The following is an 11,473-nucleotide window of genomic DNA, read 5'->3' as shown; positions in this document are numbered from 1 at the left end:
AGGAGAAGTAGAGGTTCAGAAGTTTCTTAAAGGAGATGATTTACCGAAGTAAGAGTGGCAGATTAGCATATGAATTCACTAGTAGGGTAGTCGTGCGCCTTGAGAAAGTGTAGCACGGTTTGGAATCGTGTTAGTATGTGAATCGGCCTGCAGACTCTATTTGGAGTGATGGTTAGTGTACAAAGGAAAATTGAATATGGCAGAAAGGAGTGTGTTTGAAATGAATAGAGGCGTGAAGATCTGATTATCGTGATAGGTGCAATATGACTTGAGTTCGGAAGGTATTGTTAAGGTACAGTTGATGTCAATAGGGAAAGTGTAGACTTATACAAATGGTGGGAGAGCATTAACTCAGGAGAATTTACGGATTTAGTGGTCGTTGCACTCAGTGCAGTGTCATTGGAAGATGTCGATAAGGAATTCCACATGTGGGTTATCTCCTGTGTGCAACTAGCGGTAGCGTGATGTTAATGAAGCTTTTACGAGGAATATTACTTGCTACCCGGTAGGAGGTCGCGTGTGTGACTTTGACTAGAGATTCAGAATGTTCATGAAAGGCTTAATAAAAGACTTCGAGAAGTCTGGCAGGTTAACGGTGCGAGACCTTGGTAATTGAGAAGGAGAAATCCTTACGGGTTCTAATTTTATATAATTGCAGCTTAAGGCTAAGTGGGGAGTCTGCTATCGACGAGTTGATTGCACGGTTATGGGTTGTATTAGTTTCGGTTTGGGGTATACCGTTGAATCAGTTATGACTTGCAGAGGTCGAGATCGAGGATGACTAGGGTAAAGAAATTTCTGGACACAAGTTGTATTACACTCTACGGTTATAGGAGGACCATAAAATAATTGAGTGGTTATTCACAGAGAATGTAGTGTACATGGAGCGGGAATTTGGTTGGTTGCGTAGGAGTGTGGGTTACTCTTTATTCCCTTGGGTGTTGGTGTGCTAATGGGGCACATGTTGCTTCGGTCCGTTTGGTCGGTTAATTCGATATTTGAGTAGAGTAAACTCTCGAGAATGGTTCCAATGATTCAAGATTTATAAATATGGCTAGAAAACTGGGAGTTGCATTGAACGGTGTTGAGACTCGTGGCATCTTATATCATTATGAATTATGCATTTCAGTATCAAGAAGGTGAAGGAAATAGTTTTAGGTTCACATAAAGTCTCTTCAGATTAAGCATTTTTGGTTGTGGAACCTTTGGGATACATAAAAAGGGAATTCGGCAGCTTATAAGCCTTAGGGCGGCGTGATTCTATGCTAGAGTTCATGGGGTAAGTTTTAGTTAAGGATAGTAGTGTTCTAACAACGAAAAAGTTGCAATTTGAAGGCAATTTAGAAAGAACTCGGAGAAATAGAAAAACTTGGTAGTAGGTTGGGTTAGCATAGTAATGGGTATGATCAGTTCTTTGGGTACTTATGATGTGGCTAGTATCTACAGGTGTTTCGTGGTAATGCTCTCGAATTTGGCATCCTGTGTGGATTGGTGGAGTTAGAGGAATTTAGTTCAGATAGCTTGGTTATGTGCAAATGGATTTCAAAGTGTTCATGATGGGTTCAACCATGGTTTGAACCGGATATTTTCTACCGATGTATGGAAAGTGTTATGTGTTATGATTTCCTCCTAGAAAGAAGCAGGAAAGAGGTTTCTGACTAATAAGGTATGTAATTGCTAGTGACTTAGAGTTGATAATGGAATTCTTGTGCTTGTCACATGATGGCATAATAGATGTGGTGTGTTGTGCGGGAATAGGATTTACATGTACAAGGATATTATTTAGTTTTGAAAGGAAGGACATAAATTCTTAGGCAGCATGAACGGTTTTCGATGACTAGGTAAATGATATTACTAGCTGGTATAGCTTGATGAGAGTGTTCATTTCAGAGGGGCAGTGTGTTTTGATTTATGGGTACTTCGCTGGTATTGTGGCACTCTCCTGGTTGATCGACTGTTGATATTCAAATTTTTTCCAGGTGGCACGGAAGAATTTTTTTAAGTATTTCTCGTAGGATAATTGTGTATGAGAGAGGTGTTAGGCATTCGGGCGGTGGAGGTGGAATCAAATATGGTGATTCATGTGTTCTATGGAATTGGAGATTTGCAGTTCTCAGGAGCAGATTGTTTCATGGTTGTGGACTGTGAAGTTGTGGCCGGAGCTAGCCAGATGATAAAAGGTGTTATGATTCCGTCAGTGTGGACTTTCGGAGGTTGTTTATCTATTGGTGGCTGACTATAGTTGATTTGGGGCCCATTGGTAGGCCCAATTTGGATGTGTATTCTACACCGAGCCGGATTGATTGGCTCCATACTGCTATTGTTGAAGGATGTGCCATTCGGTTAATGTGAAGCTTATTTGTGTTCTGAAATGATCTGTGAGTTACTCTTCTATGCTACGAGGATTTGTGATTCGTTGGTTATATGCACATATGGTGCGGTTCTATTGTGGCCTTATAGCTGAATTTGAGCGAGAATAGTATTGGATATTGCTTGACGTATTGGTTATGTTCTTTTGGGTTTTATGTGGCATGGTGTCATTTGCTTCTCTATGGTTGTGGTAATGCACTTTGGGTACTTGATGTCGAATTGCGCATGGTTATTGATTTTAGCAGGGTGACTTGAGGTGTTTCATATGGACCAGTATTTGGATAGGGTCGCATATTGCAGCAGAGTTATGTGTAAATATGATCCCTTGTGTAAGATTCGTGTGTTATGGTTCTGTGGTATGTGATGGGTTCTTAGCATTGCGTCGGGGTGGTACTCGTCAAGCTTGCGGAACGGTTCTCCTGTTTGGCTCATTGTTACGATTAGGTACATTTGAAATGTTGCTATCTGGTGCACAGATTGCACGGGTTATGGATTTAGATTGTATTAATGTGTCATGTCACTAGAGTGGTCGTGTTGCACGAGATGAGGTCATTGTGCCTAGAATGGATGCTATCAGATTTGATTGTGGTATAATTAGGAGGATAATATCAGAAGTCGGCTTTGAAATTGGCTATAGTTCTTATAGAAGGAATGGGAGCTCCATGACCTATTGGTCTAATGAATGGTTATGAATTCGGTATGTTTCTTTCATCAACGACAGTGTACTAAGGTTTTAGAATGAGGTTTTGTCTTATATGAGGTTCATTACCAGCACTGGGTTGATTTGAGTCGATACTGTGATTTGAAATCATTGCTTCGAGCATTCGAGCTATGCGGTATTTGAATTTGAGTATTTGAGTTATGGTTACGACTTTTGGTACAGCTTGTTCAGACTTATACGGTATGTAGATGTGAACTTCTGATCTTATAAGACATTTCGGATGTCGGAAATTTGATTCGAAGGCTTGTGGGCTAGGTTGAATTGAGGAATTTCAGTTATGCTGTGCTATCAGACCTGTATTAGATAGGGTGACGTGGGATCACCCTCGGGTATGTGCATGGGAAAGTTACAAAGCCATTTCTTGGCTTTTGGAACAACTCTCCGAGGACGAACGAATGTTTAAGTAGGGGAGGATGTAACGACCCGACCGGTCGTTTTGGAAGTTATAGCCCTGTTTCCCCTATTTCTATTTTATTTATGCTCTTAAGCAATATTATGATATACCGGGTTAGTTGGTTCGGGCGCAGAGTGGTTTCCGAGTGGAATGAGACACTTAGTCTCTTATTTAGAACCTTAAGTTGGAAAAGTCAACTGGATGCTGACCCATGTATAAACGATCTCGGATTTGAATTCTGATGGTTCCGTTAGTTCCATTAGGTGATTTTGGACATACGAGTGCGTCAGGAATGTGATTTGGAGGTCCGTGGTAGAATTAGTCTTGAATTGGCAAAATTGGAAATTTGGCGATTTTTAGTCGGGAGTGGAAAATTTGATATTGGGGTCGGAATGAAATTCCGGAAGTTGGAATGGGTTCGTAGCATTATTTTTGACGTGTGTGCAAAATTTGAGGTCATTCGGATGTGGTTTTGTTGGTTTCGACATCGGTTGCCGAATTTGGAAATTTAGAAGTTTATAGGTTTAAATCCGAGGGTAATTTGGTAATTTGATATTTTTTTGAGTGATTCGAAGGTTCGACTAAGTTTGTATGTTGATATATGACTTGTTGGTATTTTTGGTTGAGGTACCGAGGGCCTCGGGGTGATTCTGGGTGGTTAACGAATTTGTCGAAGTTGGAAAATGCAGTTGAAGCTGCTGTTACTGCTATTTCCGCACCTGCGGAAGGAGGAGTTGCAGGTGTGAGGTCGCTGGTGCGCAAGGGGAGTCCACAGATACAGAAAGGAGGGCACTGGGAAGGCTTCACAATAGCAGAAGGAAATGCACAGGTGCGCTACCGCAGGCACGAGAATTTGAAGCGCAGATACGGAAATTTGGAGGCCAAGGTTGGAGCGCAGGCGTGAAGGATTTGGACGCACCTGCGAGCCCGCAGGTGCGAGACATGGGCGTAGGTGCGGAGCCTGAGAGTTTAAGTGATTCTCATAGGTGCGAGGATTTTTGACCGCAGGTGCGTGGAATAGGGCACCGGTACGGAAATCTGCGTAGAATGTATAGATAGCACTTCGCAAATTTTAGTTCATTTCCACCATTTTCAAGTCAGCTTTTGGAGCTTTTGAAGTGATTTTCGAAAGGTGATTCAAGGGCTATCAGTGAGGTAAGTTTCTTGAGCCCTAATACTTGTATACACGGTGATTTTCCATTTTTTAATCATTGTAATTAGTGAAAATGAGGGGTTAGGGCTTGGAAATATTTTTAGAGTTTAATTTAAGGATTTGAAAGACCAAACGATGTCGAATTTTGCTGAATTTGGTATGGTTAGACTCGTGAGTGAATGAGATTTCTAGTTTTGTAAATCTTGTCAGATTTCGAGACGTGGGCCTGGGGGGTCGGGTTTGAGCCAATTTCGGGTTTTGGTCTAATTTGATAGTTTTTCTTGTGGAATTCATTTCATAAGCGTATATTGATGGTATTGTACTGATTGTAAATAGATTTGGAGCATTTGGAGGTCGAGTCCAGAGACAAGAGCATTGCGGGGTAGAGATTTGACCGGTTTGAGGTAAGTAACAATTGTAAATCTAGTCATGAGGGTATGAAACCCCGAATTTTTATATCATTCTAGTATTTTGAGGTGACGCACATGCTAGGTGACGGGCGTGTGGGCGTGTGCTATTCGGTATTATGACTTGGTCCGTCCCGTAACAACTGTAAAGTTGCATATTTTTTTTAGAAATTATATGATACTTATATGTTTTAGAAAGAGTTTCCATAAATTTGGCTGAATGCCATATTTGGGCCTTGTGCCAGTGCTGTTTGGACCCTTAGGGGCCTTTGTCTTATTATCCTCTCGCTGTTTACGATTGAAACAAATCTATACTCAATCATGGTTATACCTATTTACTGCATAACCCTTAGGGGCCTTTGATGCATATAAATGTTGTTTTGGGTTGAGCACCTTGTTTTTACTAAAACGCCCAAGTGGCTTGAGAGGTTTATGACTGAGTGAGGCCGAGGGCCTTATTTTGTGAGGATATTTATGGGATCAGGCTGCACGCCGCAGCATGTTGCATATTTATGGGATCGGGTTGCACGCCGTAACATGTTTCATATAGGCCGAGGGCCTGAGTGATTTATGCCATGATTTGGCTTGATATAGTGCTTGGGATGAAGGAGCCCCTCTGAAGTCTGTACACACCCCGAGTGAGAGTAGATACCTACTGAGTGCGAGTGCCGAGTGCTGATTGACTGGGAGGCATGAGTGATTGTGAGGTATTCCCGTGTGGCAAGAGTGATTGTGAGGTATGTCCGAGTGGCACGAGTGACTGTGAGGTTTGCCCGAGGGGCTGTTTATGATTTTTAAAGCAGGTGGTATTTTACTGAGATTTCCCGATATGAACTTTATATGCCATATTTCTTATCACTACTGCTCTGTCTTTATTTATTATTGTTACTTACTGAGTTGGCTTACTCACGTTACTCCCTACACCTTGTGTACAGATCCAGGTGTAGCTGGACACGGTAGCGGTTGTTGATTATTTTGGTTGCAGATTTTTCTCGAGGATAGCAAGGTAGCTGCTTGGAGACCGTAGCCCCTGCTCTTCTCCCTCTTATCTTCCTCTAGTTGTATTTAGCTTTTTTCCAGGCTGAGTTAGCCTTGATATTGTTAGACGGATTGTAGTAGATGCTCATGACTAGTGACACCCCGATATCAGGCTTTTCTTTTCCGCACTTTTATTTTGACTTGAACTCCTTTGCTAAGGTTTTTATGTTAGATAATATTGAACTTATCTTTTAAATAAAAATATCGGTTTGTTTTGGAAATGAGTCTACTTGCCTAGTTCCACGATAGGCGCCATCACGACAGGGGTTTATTTGGGTCGTGACACAACCGGCCGTAGCTCGATGGTAAATGTGTAACTGCCCAACTGGCCATAGCTCGGTGGTAAATGAGTATGCATGTCTGCCCAACCGGGGGTAAATAATGATACATAATTGCCCAATTGGTGGTAACTGCCCGACCGGCCGTAGCACGGTGGTAAATGCATAAAGATGCATGTACACGTATCACTATATTATAAACACTAATATCTTTATCATATACCTCAATAGAGACTTAGGAACGTACTTAGACATGCTTGAATATCACTTTATAGGAATGCATAACGTAGATATCTTTAACTTCTAAGAGTAGAACCACTTATGGAATAGCATTATATTTACGTCTCGTTACTTGGATCATGCAAAAGGCAAGAAGGATTAGCCTTAACATACCTTTAAGCTTCAGTACTCATATCAACAACCTCCTCTTGAACAACATCTAATCTTTTTCTTCAAACCCTCAGCGCAACCTTTCCAGAAAAACCTAAGAAACGATCTAACACTCTCAAAGGTCACCCTCCCAGCATGATAATCAAAAGGAAAGTATCTTTAAATCATGACCTCAAAGTACATTCTAAACTAGGTATTGATTCTTGTATTAGCACAACTTCCATGATAAAAACCAAAGCATACTAAATTAGCTTTCCCATAATGTTCTCTCCTAGGTAGGGAAAAGTCCTCGGCAACTATCACGTGGACAGAAACAAAGAACTGCAATGGCAAGATCAATTTTAAAGAATCCTCCTATTCTTTTGCTTGATGAGAAGTTTTGACAAAAGTTCCAATGGCACCACTACATATTGCCACCTTATCAAATGCATTTAAGAGTCACTTTAATATATCACATATCACTTCCACCCAACTATCCTTTTTCCAAGTTCTATTTTAATCAAGCCACATATTTTAATGAAGGCATGAGTCACAATTTTTCTAAGCCAAAATATGCCACGTGATGTTCTTATCCAAATTGTTTTTAGATAATTACCAATTACCCGCATAATTAAGAATTATCTCAAATTACTTAAAATACTACTCACGTTTAATACACATTATATAACTTACTATCATGGTCATGTGGTACCATATAAATAAATACATACACTATTATTTTATTAAAACATCCATGTAAAAATACATATATTTTCTCAACTTCTAATTTTCCTAATCTCATATAAAGTGTAAAAATTCTCGTATGCTTAATTCTTAAAATGGTAAAAAGATAACCTTCTTTTCTTGTGAGAAAATAATTTCTATCTTTTCAATAAAGAAAATCTCATAAACTTTCTTATATTATGTATATAATTTACCATATTCGAAAATAATAATAATGGTAACTATCCACAATTATACTTATAAAATCATTACTAAAATACTCCACTTAAAAGAAAATACCACATTAACATAATATCTAACGGTATCAATGTTGTTAAACTTACGGAGTCTTACAATAACATAGTCGCAAATCCTCTATAATCTCATGAATGGTCTTAATTCCTTCTAGCTCATATGGATTACTACGACTAATTCTAGTATTAAATTACGGGATGTAACATTAACTTTTGGGTTGAATTTGAGTATTTTATTAAAGATTCGACCTGTATAATTTGGGTTAATTTTTTTTTTTTTTTATTTGATGTTTTTGAGTTGATTTTGGCTAGTTTCGAGCCGTTTGAAAGTCAATTCATGCACGCTCCTAGAGTATTGGTTGGATTGCTCGATATTTGTTTTGGCTTTCTTAAAGTAAGTATATTATCTAAACTTGGTTGAGGCACTATGCCTGAATTATTTGTGATAGATACGTGCTACGGGTGCACATATGTGTGGGGTTTTAGCCCATGTGTGAGCACCAGAGTATTTATCCATGCTCGAGGTAGTGCTTAGGCTATTATATGCCTTTAATTGATTGTTATGATTTAAGCTATAATGTTTCTCATATTTGTAACATTGTTGTGAACTATTTGAGCCATGTTTGAGGTTACGAAGAGGCTAATTCCTGTAATAAACTTGGTAATTGCTACTTCTGTTATGAAATTGTCGATTTAACCTATGATAGCACACTTTGCACATGTCTACACTTTAACATGTCTCTTATACCAGTCCAGGAGCATGAAATCTGTTATTCAGTGATCATATACATGTGTTCTTGTATAATTTCCTCTATGTGATATGATTTGGAATGGATGCCTGTGACCACACCAAGAGGATTGTATTGTTATGCCTGTGACCACGCCATGCAAATTGTATTGTTATGCCTGCGACAACGCCGAGCGGAATGTATTGATATGCTTGTGATCATGCTGGGCGAATTGTATTTTTATGTATGTGACCACGCCGGGTGGATTGTGTTGTTATTCTTGTGACCATGCCAGGTAGATTGTGATATAACATGTGACTACGCCAGGCAAATCCATTATGTTGCGGCTGAGACCACACCCGGCGGATTATGATATTGAGCATGTGACCACGCTGGACTGGTAGCATATTGACTTGGCCATGCTTGCATGTGGATATGGATCCATCCCCTAGAGTCACCCTCTCATGTTTCTCTCTTGATGATGTACACGGGGATATTGAGAAACTGATGGATTTCTGGTTGATGTGAGCTTTGGGAGAGCTAGTTATTGATATTTGGATCGGGTTACACGCCGCAACATGCCTTATTGGCTTATTGTTATATGGTTCGTGTTGTGCACCGCAACAGACTAATATTTGGTTATTGCATTTCATCTTTACTTGGAATTTCCTTTACTGTTTACCTGATTTACTTTCATATCTTCCTTACATACTGGATTGTTGACTAAGTAGAACACTTTAAAATAAAGAATTGTGAGCACCAAGGTGGTTTTACCTGTGATGTACCTGATTTGATCATATATCTGTTTTATACTTGTTGAATTTATGAACTACATAGGTGATCAATTAGTATCATTTATAGTTCTTGCTTCTATTACGTCGCCAAGGTTAGATATGATACTTATTGTGTATATGGGATCAGTTATATTCATATTACACTTCTGCACCTTGCGTGAAGATCTTTGGAGCTGATATTGCTGTGTACTGCGGGAGCTGGCATTGAAGATGCACCTGCGTTCCGATTATAGCTGCTACTTGTCCTTGGTAGCTTTAGATTTGCAAACCTATTACAGATGATGTATTTATTGTGTACTAGATTTCTAAATTCTAAATCTTAGAAACTCATGATTTGTACTACCAATCCTTGGGATTTTGTATAGAGTTTTAATTATTTCATTTATTGATCCCTTATTACTTTATTATAGTTGTATTGACTGTTAACTGGCTTACTTAGCGGGTTGGGTTAGGTGCTATCATGACTTTTTGGATTTTGAGTCGTGACAAATTGGTATCAGAGCTCTAGGTATATAGGTTCTACGAGTCATGAGCAAATGTCTAGTAGAGTCTTGCAGATCAGTATAATGACGTTCATACCTATCTTCGAAAGGCTATAGGTCATTTAGGATAAATTTCCCATCTTTCTTTCCTTATCATGCGACATTGACTCTACTTGAAGCATATCTATTTGAATTCCTTCCACTCACTCGTGTGTTGTGATGAGCGCTCAGTATTAGTTATGCATCGACGACTTGCGATTCCATGGATGAGGTGCGTGATGTGTACTTGGTGTTGTGGTTATGGGCCAGTCTGGAGGACATGAGACTGGGTTTTGACTGCTGCTTGTCCTCAATGGTTTTAGTTGTATGACTATGTGCTTTTGGACTTTTACGTTTGGTAGTGTCCCTAGGAGTGGGACTGGAGGCCCAGTGAGTGGTTGGATAATTATATGATGAATATTATATGACTACATGATGTGCTTAGATGTTTGGATGTGATGAGAAGATTTTGCTTGGGATGTGAAAAGGACTATTTGGTGCTTGATTTCTATCTTGATGTGTTATACAGTCTTGAGTTATGGGTGTGATAAGGATCTTTCATGTTGTTCATTAGTGGAACAAAGTAGATTCTTATGACTTGGTGACCAGTTCAGACTTGGGATGATTTAGCGATTACATGGTGGTTGCGACCAGGATGAGGTCATAGAGAGATACCGGTTTGGGACAGAGTAGGTGGGTTATCATCTGCGGGGTATTCTATGGATGTGTGATTCTTTTGATGATTCTGTGGAGAGTTTCTTTCTACAGGTGGGTTACATTTGTTGCAATTTTAGTTTGGATCGCTCGAAGGAGTTTGTAGGACTGTCACGAGGATCGATTTGCGCTTAGCAGAAGATTTGAAGTATTCTATGGCTGGTTCTACATGAGCGTATGAAAGATTTAGTTGAAATTCAGTGCAAGATTATGGCATTAATTGAGTATGGGTATTGTGAGTTATCAGATATTTTTTTCTATGCCTTTGAGCCAAGTGGGGGAGTCGGCTATCGATGATCAAATTGCATGGTTATTTATTATATTGGTTTTGGTCCGAGGCATATTTGAGGATCGGTTGTAACTTGAAGAGGTCAGTATTAAGGATGTCTTGAACAAGGAAATTTCTGGATGCATGACGTATTATACATTTTGGACATATTGGAAACCTTGGAAGGATATGGATACCAATGGTGGCGGATGTAATGTGCTAAGAAAAGGGACTCACTCTGTTGCATAGAGATGTAGGTTACTTCTTTGGATGTCGGTGTTCTAAAGGAACACGGGTTGTTTGTCTTGTTTGAGCAGCGCAATTGAGATTAGAGCTGAGTGGATGACTTTCGTGAAGGTTCTAATGGGTTCAAGATTCATATGTGGTATTTGTGAAATTTTTGGATTTGTATATAGCTAAGAGCTGAGATTTGCATTTGGATCGTGCCGGGACTTGCGGTATATCTATATCGCTATGGATTGTATATTTCAGCATTTGAGAGATTATTGAAACAACATTAGATTAACATGAGGACTCTTCAGACTAGGTATCTCGGATGCGGTATTTTTAGTGTTTAAATGGTAATGCAGTGGCTTATGAGCTTTAGGACGACGTGGTTTTATGCTTCGATCTCTTGTGGTTAGTTTTGGGTAAGGATAATGGTGTTCTGGCAAGGAGAAGTATCAACTTGAGGGTAATTCGGAAGGGACTCGAAGAAATAGGACAACTTGGTAGTAGGTT

This window comes from Nicotiana tomentosiformis, chromosome 6, assembly GCF_000390325.3.
Source record: "Nicotiana tomentosiformis chromosome 6, ASM39032v3, whole genome shotgun sequence".
Lineage (NCBI taxonomy): Eukaryota > Viridiplantae > Streptophyta > Magnoliopsida > Solanales > Solanaceae > Nicotiana > Nicotiana tomentosiformis.
Note: the sequence above shows the minus strand (reverse complement) of the source record.